Source organism: Falco punctatus (genome assembly GCF_963210335.1).
Source record: "Falco punctatus genome assembly, chromosome: 14".
In the NCBI taxonomy this organism is placed as follows: Eukaryota; Metazoa; Chordata; class Aves; order Falconiformes; family Falconidae; genus Falco; species Falco punctatus.
Window position 1 is genome coordinate 17813905 of NC_137594.1, and position 17546 is coordinate 17831450.

The 17546-nt window shown below is 41.6% G+C and overlaps 1 protein-coding gene across 3 annotated transcripts in view; it reads right to left on the bottom strand.

Annotated features, from left to right (window-relative positions):
- Positions 1-17546, bottom strand: part of TOX3 (TOX high mobility group box family member 3) — a 489533-nt gene that overhangs the window by 384872 nt on the left and 87115 nt on the right. The window contains exon 8 of one of the 3 annotated variants that reach the window (XM_080364727.1): positions 1-17546. This exon is cut by the window's left edge and continues 44610 nt beyond it; it is cut by the window's right edge and continues 10552 nt beyond it. The exons of the other annotated variants lie outside the window; for them this stretch is intronic. The gene's annotated coding sequence lies outside the window, so the exon portion shown is untranslated. 3 annotated transcript variants of the gene reach the window in all.

A 17546-nucleotide genomic window follows, 5' to 3' on the forward strand; every position in this document is an offset into this window, starting at 1 on the left:
ACTACATTCATCAATATGTTATGTGTTCATCTCACCACTAGCCTATTTTGATTGCTTGCTTTGAAGAAGTCTCTATAATCAATCTAAAACAATCTAAACAATTCAAGGAGTCTCATATGCTCACTTCAGAAAGAGCTTCTGTGAAGAAAAGACTTTTACAATTGACATGAAATATGAGTGCAGGGGCAGGCAGCTGAAATGGGCCAAATCCCCAAGTGGTCACAGACTCCCACTGAACCCTGAGCAACTGTCTTGTTTTCCCCCTTAGCTGCAAATATTCTCGATATGGCCTCAGAAACCAGTGCCTAGTTTGACAATCAAGAATTTATGCAGACCATGAACAACCCCAATTTCCCTCCCCACATCCCCAAATTTAAAGGCAGGGGGGAAGAAATGGGTTCATCCAGTGCAGTGGGATTGCATGGCTGTGCGGTGCTCCTGCTCAGGCTCCCTCTGTTGCTTAAAAGTTTGCAAATGAAACAGCATGATTTGGTTTAAATACAGGGTGTGGTTTGGCTTGAAGGATACTATATAAAACTCTGAGCCACTCTTCAGAAATGCCTTGACACAGATTTACTCGTAGGTTACACAGTGTAATTGACCCTGCGTTTCTGAGCAAGGTTTTCAAGGAGGAAGAAAAAAGCCCTAAATTTTTGGTCATTCTGAGTGTGGAGACCCACTGTTGTTTATGACCCAAAAAAGGTTAAGAAAAGCAAATCAAGGTGGCAGACATTCCTCAGAGCTGTTATATGAGCCCATGAATGGAAAAGATCCCAGCTTGAGCTCTCTGTAGCAAAGTGGGCAATATCTATTTCAAGAAAATGTTTTTATCATTTATTATGTCATAAGCAAAAGAGTAAAATAAACTGTTTATTATCATGTATAAAATGCTTTTGACCAGTCAACTGAAAAACTAATTTCATTTTCTCATTACACTGCCTCAGGCATCCTTTAACGTCAATTTTTATTACAGACAAAGAAGGGAAATTAAAATGATCAGTTACAAGTGGAAGAAAAAAATATTTGTTTCAGAATTCTAAAAAGTAAGGCTAATAAGCACTGAACCTGTTAATCATTCTTGGTAATTACCATTAATATTGCAAGAAATGGAAGAGAGGTCCTAGGGATCTGTATTCTAATGCCCCAGAAGGAACTCTCCTGTGTGGAAGTATTACGGTTTCTAAGAAAACTTGAAACAGTAAAACCAGGAGTCTCTGCAGAGACTGCTAGGTCTCACTGCACTGGAATAGGAAAGTTAGTTATATAGATGCTCCCTAAAGGAGAATTAGAGGCATTTTTCTTGCTTCTAGGTGGAATTTATTATTCTCCTTTGGGTACGATTAAACCAGCTTCACCAGCACAGTCATATGCCTTAACATCTTTTATACTTCTAAAGTGCATGAGATTGCAACAGTTCTACGGACTTGTCAAACAAGGCAAGAAAATGCCCACAAGGGAGGTCGCTCAGAGCCCCCCCAGTGGGTCATCTCAGCCCTTTTCCTCCACAAAGGAGTCGTGCTAGAGCAATCCCAGACTAAAAGTAGGCCCTGTGGTGATTCCTGAAAGAAACAAGATAAAAATAAATAAATAAATAAATACCCCAAAATAACTGTACTTACCTGTGGCCCAGTAACTCGTTTTGTGCTGTGGCTTTGCACCAGGTGTGGAGGTCTTTTGGAGATACGTGGCCAGGAAATCTATAAGCAGCAAGACTGAAGCAGTTGACGTAAAGTAAGTATTTACTATATTGTGATTTATTATTTTTTTTTCTCCCTTGAAAGATTCAGAGTGGTATTGAGCTCATCACCATGCAGTGTCTGGAAGGGCCTATGGCTAAACATTTAATCATCTGGTTCTTGCAAGACCTTCCATGTGTTTCAGCTACTGGGCGGTTGGCAGATGGAAGGAAGGACCTTCATTGATGTAACATCAGCTTCACAATAATACCAAAAGCAATGTGCTTCTTACAAGGAAGGAGCTCCTGCCACAAACTCTACCAAAGCAGCATGTTCCAACAAGGCAATAACAGAGTAAGACATTTCATAAGAAAAGAGGATGTCACATCTTTTTTCCATAAAAATTTCATAGGCATTTCCAATCCAGTTCCCAAGCTACTCACAGATGTAGGAATTCAGGCTATTCATTTTCCTGACACAGCTTTAGGAACCATCCTGTTTCCTTTCCTTCCTTTTCCTTTTTTTTCCTTTCCTATCATTTTCTTCCTTTGCACAGAACACTCTGGACTTCAATGGGAAGGGTGAGCTCCAAACGATGACCTTAAATGGCTATCACTGTCTTCCACGGGAAAGACTCCAGGGAAGTACATGGATAAATACATGAAGTTTTAATTCACCTACACGTTGAACCATCATCTTAATATAGTGGAGTGGGTGATGGATGGAGGAGCAAAGGCAGAAGCACGCTGTGAATGTGGTCAGCTTGGTCATTTTCTGGAATCAAACTATAGGGAATCGATCCTTACACATCTGCAAAAATCAAATTAGAAACCTCTTATACTCTGCTAAAATGCTAATTCTTAGGAAGCATTTACTTTCAAAGCATCCTCCAGGAGAGTCTTTCCTGGGACCCAGGTGAGATGGATTGCTCTGGCCAGGTCAGGCCTGACCCTCAGCTGTTGTATTTTGGTGGAGTCACTCTTATTTAGTAATCAGGCCAGTCGATATCAGTTCAGAATATAGTTTGAACATGCCTGTTTGCAATGACATATGCAGTGTCAAACCTGAGACAGAATTTTCCTCGTTCAGATCTGAGCCCTAGACAGGTGTATTTCACTTTTGTTTCCTGAAAATTGTTTAAAGATTTCAGACAGGTGCCTGAATGATCACCGTTAAAAGCCAACTTACCATCCATCTCCTTCCTAAGTGACATGTTGATTTAGGACTGCATGGCACATCAGTTACAACATGACTAAGCTCATCTTAATTATTCTTTTATGTAAGCCTACACATTATCTTTAGCTGTTTTCCTGCCAGGCTAACACTGAGATTGCAGCAAGTATCCTTCACTTTAAAGTTCTTCTGGCTTGTATCAGGCAAAATTAATGTTATTATTCAGCTACTGAATCCTAATGTAATTCATCTTAGAAACAGGCAGCAGCAAACAGTTAATGTATAAGCATGATGGCCAAAGCTTGCTCTTAACAAGCTCGCAGGAGCCTACCGCCAGCTAACAGTATGGGATACAGTTTGCTTAGATCTGTAAAACAATCTAGTCTTTCAGGGCATAAAAGTAATATAACATTGGATTAAGGCTATAAAAGGTGCTAGAATAATATTGCCAGAAAGCAGGAAGGACAGTTAAAACAATGAGCTCAGTATACAAAAGTAAATACTGTATTTTGCGAATACCTTCTATTATTCTTGTGAATATTCTCAGGAGAATAAGGAGGCTTTATATCACAGATAATTAAATGCAGGCTCTTTACTATTATATCTGTTGTATTCGAGAGAGCAGTAGGTTATAGGGCAATAGACTGAAATTAGATTTTAGCAGAACATGTGTCCTGACCTTTCTTTAAAGCAGATCTATTTACTTTATAATGCAGTTCATCTTGTAGGAACTGATGTACTCATAGCCAGTGTAAAGGTTAAGACATATGTGACTCTTAAACCTTCTCGCTTCTAACTCTGACATAATTCTCTCTGTTTATATTGTGCAAAGAGATATTTTAAATAGCCAGTGTTGAAAATAATCTTTTTTGAGGTGATGTTAATTTCAGCTTTCGTAACGTTTATACATGCAGTGGAGCAAATGCATTTCTAAATTGCAAATCTAATGGGCCTGATCTTCCCAGCATAATCAGAGTAGCTTCACTGAATCAAATCTTGAAGCCAACAAAATTTCACTGATTTATATCTAGGTACCTAACTTGGAGCTTAAATGGATTAAAGCCAGATTTACATGATTGTAAGTGATAAGATCTTGGCCTCATGTGTTTTGATACATTATGGGCCAGATTGTGAAACCCTTATGTCAGTGGCACAACTTGCATGAGTAAGTGCTCACTGATGTGACTGTGGGCTGCACAATCTGGCTCTGTATTACACAGATGTAAACAAGTAACCAAGAGAAAGTTATTAAGTGGCTTTGATGATCTCATAAATAAACACGTCATGACACTTAAGTAGCTTTAATAGTATCAGAACCACAAGAAATATGTACAGTCCTATATTACAGATGCCCTGTGCTGTGGTCTTTAAACATAATGGATGAGAGTTGATTGAACTATATCATGCCATGATTCTGGATACCATTTGATTTGCAGAGAAAAAATAGCATAAAATAGGACAGCACTGCACTATGCAATGCAAATGGGATTTGTGCATTCCTCACTACTCTTACTGTTGTTGTCTATTGATCACCCAAAATCTTTTTCCTTTGGCCTGTGATCTTGTTTTTTTCCTTGTGTTCTTATTTTGCCCTCCTTCATGTAATTTATTTTCCTAGCAAGACCTTCACTTTCTGAGCGCTACCTTTTCTTGCAGTAGGTAAATGTATCTGTTAGTACTGCTAGTAACTGAACACTACTGCATATAATAGACATGATACGTGTGTGTGTGCTTGTGCGCATACATTTCACGGACATTAATAAGCATATACGTATACTAACATATTTTGATTCTACATACGTCACATAGGCTAATTCACAAGAACCACAGTCATAAATTTAAGTGCATCCAAGGTCTCGAGGCAGTTACTACATAGCAGATCTCTCAGAAAGCATGCCCACCCCTGGAGCTGCTGCCGTATCCTAGCAGGACAACACTTCCCACCACCACCTTCTGCAGCCGTTTCAGACCTGTACCAACACGGCTCTGTAACACACGGCTTAGCAGAAGGTGAGAGATTACTGAATTAGCTCATTGACCATGACTGCAACTCTTAACCACTAAACACTACGTAAATTATCACAGCCAAACACACCGGTCTCTCCCTACTAACAGTATCGTGAACAACAAATGCCAAAGAAATGGAAAAAAACAAGAGCTTACTTTCGAACAAAGGGTGGTTCATTTTAGGGAAGTTTCCTTTAAACCTGATCTGTTTGACCATTTGAATAATGATCAAAATTTGCAACATACAGGGATAATACTTGAACCTTCAGTTGTGTTGGGAGGGAGAAATGAAACTGGGCATCTCAGCAACTTCTCAAGCATTTCAGGAAGCAGAATAACAGAAGGCTTTTACAAAAGAAACATCTAGAAACCAAAAAGCAACTAAGAGATTAGCTAGCAGAGCCTCCTGGAGATGCTGTGGGCTTCAAACACACCCAATCCCACAGCTGCTTGCTTCTTCCAATGTGTTTTTTGTCATGAACCAGGAACCATTTTCCCAAGGGGCAGTACCCAGTTCATAGCACAGTTACCAACAATGGCATCTCATGGGGCTGGAAATCCAGTTCCCAAGGAGTGCTCTGTCTATCTCAACATTTATTTGAAAGATGTGTTTCCATTTGTGTCAAAGGATATTCCCAACAAAGTCACAGTAATCTGAACAAACAAAATGGAAAAGTAACAGTGTAAAATGTGTGGTGCACCTACACAGCAAGACAAAATTCTACCCTAATCTTCCTGAGAAATACAAAAAATGATACTCCTTAGGGAAATATTATGTTTTTTAAAATAATTTTCCAGGTGTTAGTTTTTAAACCCCTTATCATTGCCATTCCTCTCATTGACTGTACAGAATTCATAAGGATTACAAATTCCAGATGTAGAAACCATAGTAAAAGAGCAATAAGTAGTAAAACTAGAAGGCTTCAAGGGGAGAGTCTGGACCCATAGCTCTGTTCTGACACAATATGATAAATATCGATTCACCCAGCTGTTAGGCCTTTCTACTAGATTATCCCAAGTCTGTTATTACTGTGTGCAGAGGCACACAGAGCTATATGGCCAGCTTTGGCACAGTTAGCAAATAGTGCCAGTGTGAAGTCCCAGGCCTGGGAGAGGTGCAGCAGCAGACCTGGGACTTCTGCACAACCTGCCCCCTCCCAGCAAAGGTCACCCCGCAGCTTTGCTGGGCTTTGCCATTAAAGGCTTCAGGCAAGACCAGAAAACTCTTTTTTCAGAAAATGCAAGCCCAAATACAGAGCACCTGGGACCATCTAATTTGCTGGTATCAAGTCATATGGATGGGATCTACAGAGAAAAGAAGGGCCGGGGACGGGTGTTTGGCAGGAATATTTGCTCATTGGACTTTTTCTCTAAGGACCCAGGGGAGTAAAAGGGTGATTTTAAAGGAGGACCTGGGGTAGGAGTTGCATTACTGCCTGCTCAGCTCTATGGGCAACTCTGCTCTCAGCAAGTGCCCCTGTTCCTCTGACATGCCTGGCCTTCACCACACTTTATTCTGTTTTATGGCTGCCTGAGTGAAGAAGTGTGTCTTGCTAACAGCATTCGGGGAAAAGGAAAAAAAAAAAGAAATCCAGATTTCTATGTGAGAACCAGACTTCAGAGAAACCCTTACATTTTGATGGAGCAGGACTTGTTACCACCAACAGTACCAGGGGAAAAAAAAAGGTTATGATGGCTAATAAATACAGCTGCAGCCTAACCACCATCACATCTAGTGCGGAAATGGGCATTTGGAGGGCTGCAGCCACTAACGTGGCTGTTAGGAAGAGCTGAAGAGAGGGGACCTTGCAGTGACAGAGCAGGACAGGGGGCTTCCTGCAGCACCCCAAGGTCTCTGGCCAGACCACAAACCCTGCCACAAGCAACGGGAGGTGAAACAGCAGAGGAGCTCCCTCTTTCCCCTGGAAGCAAAGCTTTCCTGTGAGAGGGATGATCTGTCCTGGATTGAAAAAACCAGCTTTGAAAGGAGACAGCCCGTATGATGGTTGCTATATGCAGTCCGCTTGCAGGAGTGCGAAGTAGCTGAGAGGCTGTAACAGAACATATGGCACGCTGCGGTCTGTGCTTCCCGGCGCTGCTTCGGAGGCAGCCATGAGACTTTCCCTGCGAGCACTAACGTATGCACAACCTGGCTGCGGGGAAGTTCTTGCAGCCCCTGGCACAGGCACCTCTCCCCTCCTTTCCCCCTTTCTCTCCTGTTGTGACATTTTCCTTAAGTTTCTAAATTCTCACCCATTCCCCTTCCTTAGGCAAACGCGTGCAAGGGCTGCATTATGCAGGGGGAGATAAGGGAAATGGTGAATCATGAAAAACAGTAATTAATGCTGAAATGCCATGTGTGGTGTTTTTTTGAATACATTGCATGAGATTAGTGTTTTATATGGGTATTTTTTTCCCCCAATAAAAGACGAGGCCTTCTCTTATAACTAAAATAAAAAGCAAACTATGAAACAGCACCAAACCCACAAGCTTGGTAACCATCCTCAGTAATGCAATTTCAAGTCCCACAAAAATGTACTTATTCTGGCAACCTCAAAAACTGTGAAGCAACTACCAGCGGCATAATAAGGGATATCATCAGTGATTTTAATGTGAGCAAAATGGCTTCTGCAATGTTCTTGGAGGAAAAGTAGATATATTATGGAAAAGGCCTTACATAATAACCTTTTTGTAAAGCTTGGATGGCAAGATGATTCTGTGAGACACTGAAGTCACATGTCATTAATCAGAAATGACAGTCTTTATTCATGTATATTTGACTGAAACCGCATAATTTTAGCCTCCAATAGCCCTAGATAAATGACCCTAAGTACAGCACTTTTTCAAATTGACAGTGATCGATGATGGACCAAAAAATTATGAACACAGAAATAAACATGAAAAATAGACAAAACCTTTAGTATCACACAGATTTCTTGTTCTCACTTTTCCAACTCTTTCCCTCTCATTTTTATCTCTATAACCTTGCTCATCATGTTTTAATCATTTTTATGCTGCTGCATTTGTTACATTTTGCCTGCAGTGCCCCCATACTAAACCCTGAGCTTGCTGAAAGATTCATTCAGATAAATGGAATTGATTTCATATTTTCCCATTCATGAAAAGAGTCTTTAAAGTCAGAAACTCTTTATGCAGTATGAAACTAAAGAAACTGATTACCTCTAGGAAGCATTTACCTATACCTCTCTTGCTAAAACTGCAGAGCACTTACTGACATGAGCAGCATCCCTTACACAATGAGCAATCTACCAACCCCACCAGGGCTGCAGCAACAGCAGCCCTGTAACTTCCAAGTCCCTTTTATAAACACAGTCCACCTGGCTGACCATGGGATAAATAACCTAAATAATGTTCTCTAAGTAATTAAACCCCCACCCTATTGATCTTTTTACAAACCACTTTGTGCTCGCACTAATTGACAAAATAGTAAAGAGAAACCACCACCTAATTAAATTCATGGTGCATAAACTAGTCCGCATCTGTAAGTAAGTACCCACTGCTGGAATTAATTACTGACCCCACCTCAGACCCAGCACGGCTCTGCACCGTGCCTCAGCACCAGCTGATGCTGCTTTTGTGGAGAGGACACAGGTCTCAGCCTGGAATCACAGTTGATTTTATTATACCTTCCTCAAAGTGTCTGCTTGTATATGAGCTTGAGTTTATGGCACGACATCTGCAGTAGGGACAGCGTGAACGAGCATGCTGTGGCACAGGGGGTTCATCTATATGTTGACAGGGCTGGTCCACCTTGCTGTGACCCACCAGGATGGGACCAGCTGGGAGATGGGAGAAGGGCAAGCGCTGCCCTGCACCTATTCCCTCTGTCCCCTGCAATCAGTCACACGGTGGGGCAGGGTCTCTGATTTCAGACGGGTTTTAGTTGATGTATTCTACAAAGCAGATTTGATACCATGAGGAAAATGGCTGAGCAAGAGGAAAGCCGGTGGCTTGCAAAACATACAAACAACTGGATATATTTTGCGATTCATCTCCTTACAAAAAGCTTTAGCATCTGAAGATGAAATTAGAAATAGATGGTGGCCGTCTTTTTTTTTTTTCTTTTCAGATCAAGCATTGGCCAAATATGAACACAGTCCAGACATCACCATAACCCTGCTCTTTCATTTTGCTACCAGGGCTGATGGTTGAGCTGATCCATCACACAGGGTTCGATCTCCCCGTTGCAGTCAGCAGGGCTGTGTGGCAGTGGTTAGTCGTCCTGGCAACTGAAACGCAGTTCTAGATGCTGCTTTTATCTGGAGCTATACAACAACACAAAACTCTTCTGCCTGTCAGGCTTAAATGAAAAGTTCTTGGGGTTTTGTTTAGTTTTGTGGTTTTTTTTTAAACCAAATGATTCTTGATTTGAGCAAGTACTGGCAGCTGTTACGAAGGTAAAAATGAACCTTTAAAACTGTTTCCATTGGTACTAATTCACTGTATTCCAAAGCTTTGAACTGATTCTGGGAGATTAAAATTCTGTATTGTTTCATTAAGAGCACACTGGTGCGTGTGCCATTAGCCTGTACGAAATGAAAGGCTTTTATTGGCACTTTTCTCTGTCATGAGAGTGACTTTCATATTGGATTAATAAGGCTAATATTTCCACTGCATTATCACTTCATGAAAATTTTCTAATGAGATTTTAAATTGCTTGATGAAAACATCCCAGTTTTTCCAAACACCTTCCCCGCCGATCACCTGCTGGAAGCTGGACCACACGGTCCCTGCGGAAACGGGGAGGGGCTACATGATGCCAGGAGAGACAAACTTTGATTTTCTCACACACTGCATCATGTAATGTCATTCCACATCAAGGTCTCCTGAGTTACACCATGTCAGCCCAGCTTAGGGCTTCACGCAGTGTAACAGAAGGCGACATGGTGTAATCCAAAGCAATAAGCTCTAAAGAGCCTGTTGCCTCATTAAAGCACTTGTGCGACAGGGCTGGGTGCTGCTGTGATCAATACTCCTGGTCTGCTGAGACCTGCATCCTGCTTGGAGCAGGGTCAGCACAGGACCACACACCCATCTTCAAACTGGGGTGGACAGACCGTGCTGCACCCGCCTGCCCCCAATGCAGGGATATACCCTAGCACAGACCCGCTGACAGTTCCCATATTTCAAAACAAAAATTAAAAAGAACCAAACAACCCAAACCCAACAGAAGTATTCCGTGCTGTTTACTTTGAACAGCTTCTACTCTGGGGTTGAAAATGAACAGTGATCTTTGCGTAGCTCGAAGCTTAGCTTGTCCCACTTTGCTCTTCCTTGTGCTGAGGAGGCAGGGCGGTGGGTTGGACATTTGCAGGGAGTAGCTGCAGTTATGGATTTGCAGGTGGGAAGATCTTGGAGGTATCTACCATCCAGAGACCCCCGGGAGCTTTTTGGGACTAGGAGAACAATTGTGACAGATACTCAGACCAAGTCCACAGACTTCTGACAGATCTATTAAAAGGACCAGTTGTCACTTCTTACAATAATTGCTGAAGGCTGATTAGTCTGGGCTGCAGCAAAGCTCCATTCTTTCTCACTTCCAGCCGTCACAATTCTTACTGTGCCATGAAGAAAACAAGAAGGAAAGCTGGAAAAAGACTCAGCCATAATTCTGCATTCCCCGGCACATTTCTCAGCCATGGAATTGTGCAACAGAAGAATCTGTCCTCGGGTGTCTGCTTTTCTCCTGCCATAAGTCAAGGCTTGTAATGCTGCATTCAATACCCAGTGAAACAGAGAGAGCCCCTCTCCCTCAGAGGCAGCTGGGTGGATGTTAGCTGCATGAGGGCTCCGTGCGGGGAGCAGCGGGCTCTGCTCCAGCAAGCACCAAAAGCCAGTGTTTGTCCAGCAGGAATCTGGAGCATCTCAATTTCTCTTTTGGTTTGGTTTGGGGTTTTTTTGGTGTTTTGTTTTTTTGGGGTTTTTTTTGTGGGTGTTTTGTTGGGTTTTTTTTTACTATCTTTTCATCCAAGTGAAAAATTTATGTGGAAGAGCCACTATGCAGTTTAGAAACAGATTAGTGAGCAGATGTTCCTCTAATCCAAGCACCCACCATGAACTTTTGTTTATTATTAGATCATGCTTAGACCGTAAGGAAGATGAGGCTGCTACTAGAGTGCGCATGCGTGTGTTGCTCATCAGGGCCATCCTACTGCAGGTTTTAACACAGAAAACCCAATCTTGGAGACACAACCACAGTAACATTAACAGGTACCCCTTAGGTCAAGCTTTCTACTTCCACACTGAGCTCCTGGTGCCACCCAGATTTGCACCAGCTGAGACTGACCTGTGTTCTACAGAGAAATCTGATGTCCAGCTGTGGGCCATGAGGACTCTTCCAAGCTTATAGCCCAGACCATTTTAGATGCCCTTTTTGTTTTCTTTTCACTTCTCCACAGGTAGGTATGATTTCACATCACATCTGGGAAATGTGTACACCCTGATTTGAGCACTATGCTGGAGGCGAATGGATCTGTTGGTTATGTCACTAGTTAGTCAACCCCCGGCACAAAAGGCATAAGCAAAGTTACATGAATCAATGGTAATAAAATATTAAACCAAGGACTCCCAAACAGTCTGCATGTACTGACCAGACAAGGAAGACCACAGAAGCGAGCAAAACCAACTGCAAAACCCCTGCACCTACATCCAACATAGCAACTGAGGCACTGGCAGCTCCTCATTCTCATTCACACAAAGGTTACTGAGGCATCACTCTGGCAACATAAAGATACCTCAAAAGGGATATAAACATTCAAAACTTAAGGTCCATTTATATTGCTTAAGGGTGGTAAAATGGCCTTAGGATAAATGAAAATTAAGATAATAGGTTTTAAGGCTAGAATGGATCACCGTGGTTACCTCGTCTGGCCGTAGAGTTTTACTCGTTTTACTCAAAGCATTTATCAAGCTGATGTCTTCTGGTGGCAGGAGCACATCTCAGTACCACAGGTATTTACTGCACGGTGAGCCATAAGGACATTTTGCAAGGACAATGCCAAGGTGATACAGTGCAGTGAAGCACTCTCGTGGTATCCTAACATCCCAGTTGTAAGAGCTGGGTGCCTTGTGTTTGGGCAAGATCCCACCAGGCTGAGAGTGCTCAGGCTAATGGTACTGCTCCAGCATTTCAGCTGTGGTACAGCAACAGAAAGCGGAGTCAGGACAAAGTACTTAACTTTGGGAAAGATCCAGGGAAAGCACTGAAGAGGAACTCCTTTCACAGTTAAGCTCACTGACTTTGCACGTGTACAGAAGTCACAGCCTGAAACCAGAGACCATATTTATATCAATCCCATCATTCTGCTGCTGGTGGTCACAGTCACTGGTGGAAAGAAACATGGCGCTGAGAAACGTGGAGCTGAGAAACATGCTCTGGCAAAAAGCGAGGAGGTGGGAAGACTTCAGCTCTGAGGTGGATGCAATAGTGCCAGGCTGAAACACGGGAGAATGCAGTCCCTGACCTCGTGGCTCATCCCCCAGCCTTCTGTCTGCAGCTCACATGCACAGTGCTCGATCAAGCTCTTTGTGCTCTAGGTGACCTACTTGTATAAAAAATTGGGTTCAAAAGTAGGCCCTTGCAGAAAAACAGATGCTGCAAGTGAGCTGAACAATCTTGGGTAATTAAATTGTAATAAAAAAATTGCTTCAATCATTAACTATGGTAATTGACCAAAAAGCAATAGGACACCTGCTATTTTCATTATAACTGCCCCAATATAATTCAGGGTGCAATCTCCATGTGGAACAGGTCATTTAGATTTAACATGGCTTCAGATTATTGTATTAAAAAGCTCATAAATATCCTCACTTTTTATTTCCAATCACTGCTTTCAACAGAGTTGGACCAAAGCTGACTCCTTAGCACAGGATTTATAACAAACAGCATTTCAACAGATTTCTGAGAGTATTCTCAGCTTCTTCCACCCATTCCTCTAGGCCCTATCTAGCATGAAATGCAGTCTTTATAGATCTCTCAATGTGCAGTGAGTGGTGCTTCCTATTTTCTTTATTTGTCATTTAAATGTGAAAATGTACAGTCTTATTGTTATTTTTATTTATTATTTACAATGTGCTAATACATGGAAGCATCTCCCCTGCAGAGTACGGTCTGACAGACAGATGTATTGGAGATGCAAAAGACGGTTTTTATTTTTCAGTAGAGGGATTTTTATTATTTTTTTTTTACATCCTGCACAAGAAGGATGTATTGTCTAACTGTATGGATGTCAATGCTGAGCCAATTCCATGTCCTGGTCGGACAGGGTTCTTACTGCAATAATGTAGTTACGCAAATAGCAATCATTGTGGCAATGGGTTGCAAGGATCTAACCAAACACATTTCTCCGAGCCTTAATTTAAGTAGTGATTAGTAGTATTAAGTAGCAAGAAAAAGCAATAAGGTGAATTCATATAAAGTAACAATTTCAGCGTGTTTTGTACTGCCAAAACAACCACAAAGCTCCTAAGTCGTGTCTTGAGAATTTTAGCTAAGCTTCTTCTTGGCTGTGTTTTGTAAGGGCTCTGCTTATTTTCAGTTTCAGCTGTATAACTTGTACAGCACACTGAATGATTTAACCAAGCAGATTTAGAGTTCAGTAGACAGCGTTCTTTGTTAGATTTTAGTCACATACCAAATTCAATAGACTCTCTGCTGCAGGCGTACGTCAAAATGCCAGGAAGGCATGAGACATTGTTGAATATGTTGGAGTTTATTGTTTAGAAAAAATTAAACTTGGTCTCTCATTCAATCTTTAATTAAATAGTCATACTCTAAAGCTCAAGGGACAAAGGAAAAGAGAGAATAAAGCCAGTTGTTCTGTAAAACACAACAGATATTTCTTTATATCGGTATTGAACAAGTCAGTATATGTCATCTTCTCTGAAAATAAATACAAGTATTTGGGTAAATGTGTTCCAAGCAATGAATTACCATCACTACTGCTAGCTATTACCTACATAAGATCATTAATGAACAGACAGCTTTTCTGCATAAATAGAGCTGTGTTTGTTTCCTAATAAGAGCTGCCATCATATTCGCTGCTGGTGAGTTTTGGAAAACAAGCCTTAGATCTTTCTGTAAAGACCTCACACAAAAACTGAACAGCCATATGTGATAGCTAGCTAAAAAACAAGTCATTTCTCTGCTCCCTGTCTGCAAATTTGTCCTTAAATATGAACACTGAGCAGACTGTATGTTAGATCCTAGGCGTCAGGCATCAGCATTAAATTGCTCGAGCCTGGAGAACTGCCAGGAGTCTGCCAAGCCTCCCATTTCAAGGAATCCTTTCACAGGCCACTATTAGCGGTCTGACCACAGAGCCGCCCAACTGGATTTGGAGTGGGAACACTTGAAAAGTGCTCCGAGTGCGGGCAACCACACCACAGAAAGCCAACGGTCCTCAGCTATGTCACCCCTGCGATGCCGGAAGGATTTGCACTCCCCGGGGCTCACCGTGGGAAGCGTGCTGCTCTCCAGCAGATTTCTTGCTTCGTTTTGTTAAACCTCGGAAGCAAGATTTTCATCTTATGCCACCCACGGGACATGGTCCTTACCACTCAATGCCACGTTTGCCCAGACAGTAAACCATGTCATCAACCTACATTAAAAAATAACAGTGGTTTTGGCTGCTTTCTGGCATTGTATGGTCATCAAAATAATTAAAAGCAGAAAAGATAAATCTCTTTTCCCCTATTTAGTAATTGCTAAATTGTGAGACGGAAGTGCTTTATTCCTGCAAATGTAATGAGAATGGGAAATGCTACAAATTCTGACCCATTTAATTGTAATCTTTAAATTGTAATCCCATTTTCTTTCTTGCAGACTCCATTCACAGTAACTCGCAGCCAATCAATCAGTAGCTCTTTAAACCGAGCTTCCTAATATTCATATTCTTAATTATCTATTTAATGTGGGTAGTGAAAGTTCATTACTCCTCTTCACTCCAAATATTTTGAAATGCAAGTGGAGGTTTTACAAGGTTATGACCAAAATATGCACTGTTTTCTTATACTGAATCGTGACGGTCAGTAAAGTCGGTAAAGATTAGCGATGATAAAACATCAGCCATGGTCTTACAGGCAGGAGCCTCCATCTGTTCCCATCGAAACCCGGAGTTACTCAGCCAGTTTGGCAGAGCAGGATTAGGCCAAAGCTGAGCGTACTCAACTTTAGTAATATTTGAAAAATAAAATCAAGGAATACTCCTAACATACTTAGTTTCATAAAGAAAGGCAGTGAGTAGTTACTGTTCAATGCTCGGCAATTAGGCTTAAGGCTTGGAAGAGACTAACAACTCAATGTCGTAAAATTTTCCCCCCACTCACTCAGACTCCCATTATCACAGATTTTGCCTATAGAGTTTGCTTGTGAAACTGGGCTTTGCTTTCCCCATTCTGAAACTTCCCAAAGCCAGACTAACCTTTGCAGTGGTTTTAAAATTAGTCCTTTCAACACACAACCTAAAAATAGGCACAGCAAAAGTTTGCCCAGCCCGTTCTCCAGTGTCCAACGCCAGCTGCTCTGGGATGAGGGTAAGCACAAACAGGCACAACGTGGTATTTTCCCAGCTTGCCTTAAAGTCTCCAATAAATTTTATCTAGGGGGCTTCTCAAACCAGAAGTGGTGTCTTTGCATTGAATAAACCTGAATGGATTTTCCTTGATGAGCTTGACCAGTTCATCCTTTGACCCCGCATAAAGTTTTAGCTCCCTGCCAGGAGGAGTCCGACCATTCGATCATCTGTTCTGCAAGAGCAATGGGATGGCCGGTACAGGTGCTTTACAGACAAGGAGGGCAGGATTTAACCTCTCTCATGAACATATCAGAGCAGGTCTTCAGCTGAGAGCACAGTAGCTACGTGCTGCTTTTTTTTTTTTTTTTTTTTTTTTTTTTTAAGTAGAAGTTAACTTTTTATTTAGTTGAACAGGCCTGAAGTAAATTCTACCAACTTTCATTTTCAAACTACAATAGCCAATAATCACTTACAATCCAGGTGCCAGGGAGGTGTGCAAGAACCTTTTAAAATGTAAAACATGATTCTGTGACAAATAGAAAGGAAATCATTTTCAATCTAAAAGCAGTTGGAAAATTCAAGATGTGTACTCATTAAAAGTGCCTTCAAGATATCAAGGCAGGCTTTCTCTATAAACGCCAGATGAATAAGAATGGTAAGTAGCAGCTATGATGTACAAAACACTTCAATGAACACAGTTGGTTTTGGTTTATGCCGCTGGGTTGGCTTTTTTTAAGCAAACCTGTTTTGCTTTGAAGAGCTGTATATGGACCAAAAGTGGGAAAAGAAGTAGGGAAGAGAATCTAATCCCGCCACTATGTGAAGACAAAAAACCCCAGACTGGTTTTGCTTTCTAACCAGCTACTGGGAGGGTGGAGGCAGCGTTGGTTTTTTGTAATGACTAGCTGCTTAATTGCGGAGGTGCAGAAAGGCAGCGCACTCACAGATACATGAACGGACTCATACTTCAAGGGGAAACAATATCAACCCTTTCAACACCAGCTGCATCCCCGAATTTTCCCCAAGCTCAGTATTGCTCACAATCACTCATGCAGGGCTGCAGAGCTAAACAGGACTGCACTGGGCACCAAGTCAAAACTGCCTTCACCTTGCTTACAGCAGGTGTTTAAGCACAGCTCTGAGTTATAATAATTATTTTACTTTATAAAAGTATTGAAGCTGCTCTGTCAGGATTTAGTCCAGTAGCACCAAAGCCACAGTGAGCTTTACAACTGATTTCAAGAGGACATGGCTAAAACCCCACTGGCACTAAGCTAAAACCGTAGGATGGAAATGCTATATATGATACCGTAATGGGTTAATGAATCTTTATCCAAGTGCTGTTTAATTCACAGAGGAATCTTCTATCTACTCTGCTCCAAGGACTCAGTTTCTTTCAGTACCTGACCAGCAAATCTCAGTCACAGCAATATTTGCCTTGAGCTGCAGAGGATCAGCCGCTCACCCCATGCTTTTCCACACAGGAAGCCCAGGGGGATGTTTTAAAGAAACAGGTGCAGTTATCAGCACTTAAACATCCCAGACTGTAATTAATCACCAAGAATAATAGCGACTTGGTTCAGCTTTTCATGAAGTCACCTATTTAATCTGCTGCTTCGGTTTTAACAAAAACCTCCTTAACAAACTTTTTTAGAAACTTGCTTTTATAAAGTGAAATCCTTAACAGAACCAAAAACCAAAATAAAACTAAAACAGAAATCCTTTGGGAATTCTCATTATTTCTGTTTCCAAGGACTGGAGGAAGATGAGGTGGATTATGAGCAGTTACAGGTTTTTCTACTGTTCTTAAATCTTAATTATGTTTCCTACACAGGAACATACTTCATAAGGAGCTTAACTTTAAGCACGTGCTTAAGAGTCATTGAATCCAAGAAGAACAAGGCAGAGTCAGGATGCCGGCAACTAGAAATGGTCCCTTGGTGGGTCACAGATAGTGTTAGCTTATCTCTGGGCTCAAAGGCCGACAGAGGCCGTTGGTGCCTGTGGGAGAGACAGACCGGTTTGATTTCAGCTGGGCTTTTATTAGTGTTTATAATTTTTCTGTAATTAAAATTATGAATTTTAATCAGATTTTTACATCTAAATACATGCCAAATCAGTATCACCTGAATCTCCATAGGCTTGAACACCTGCT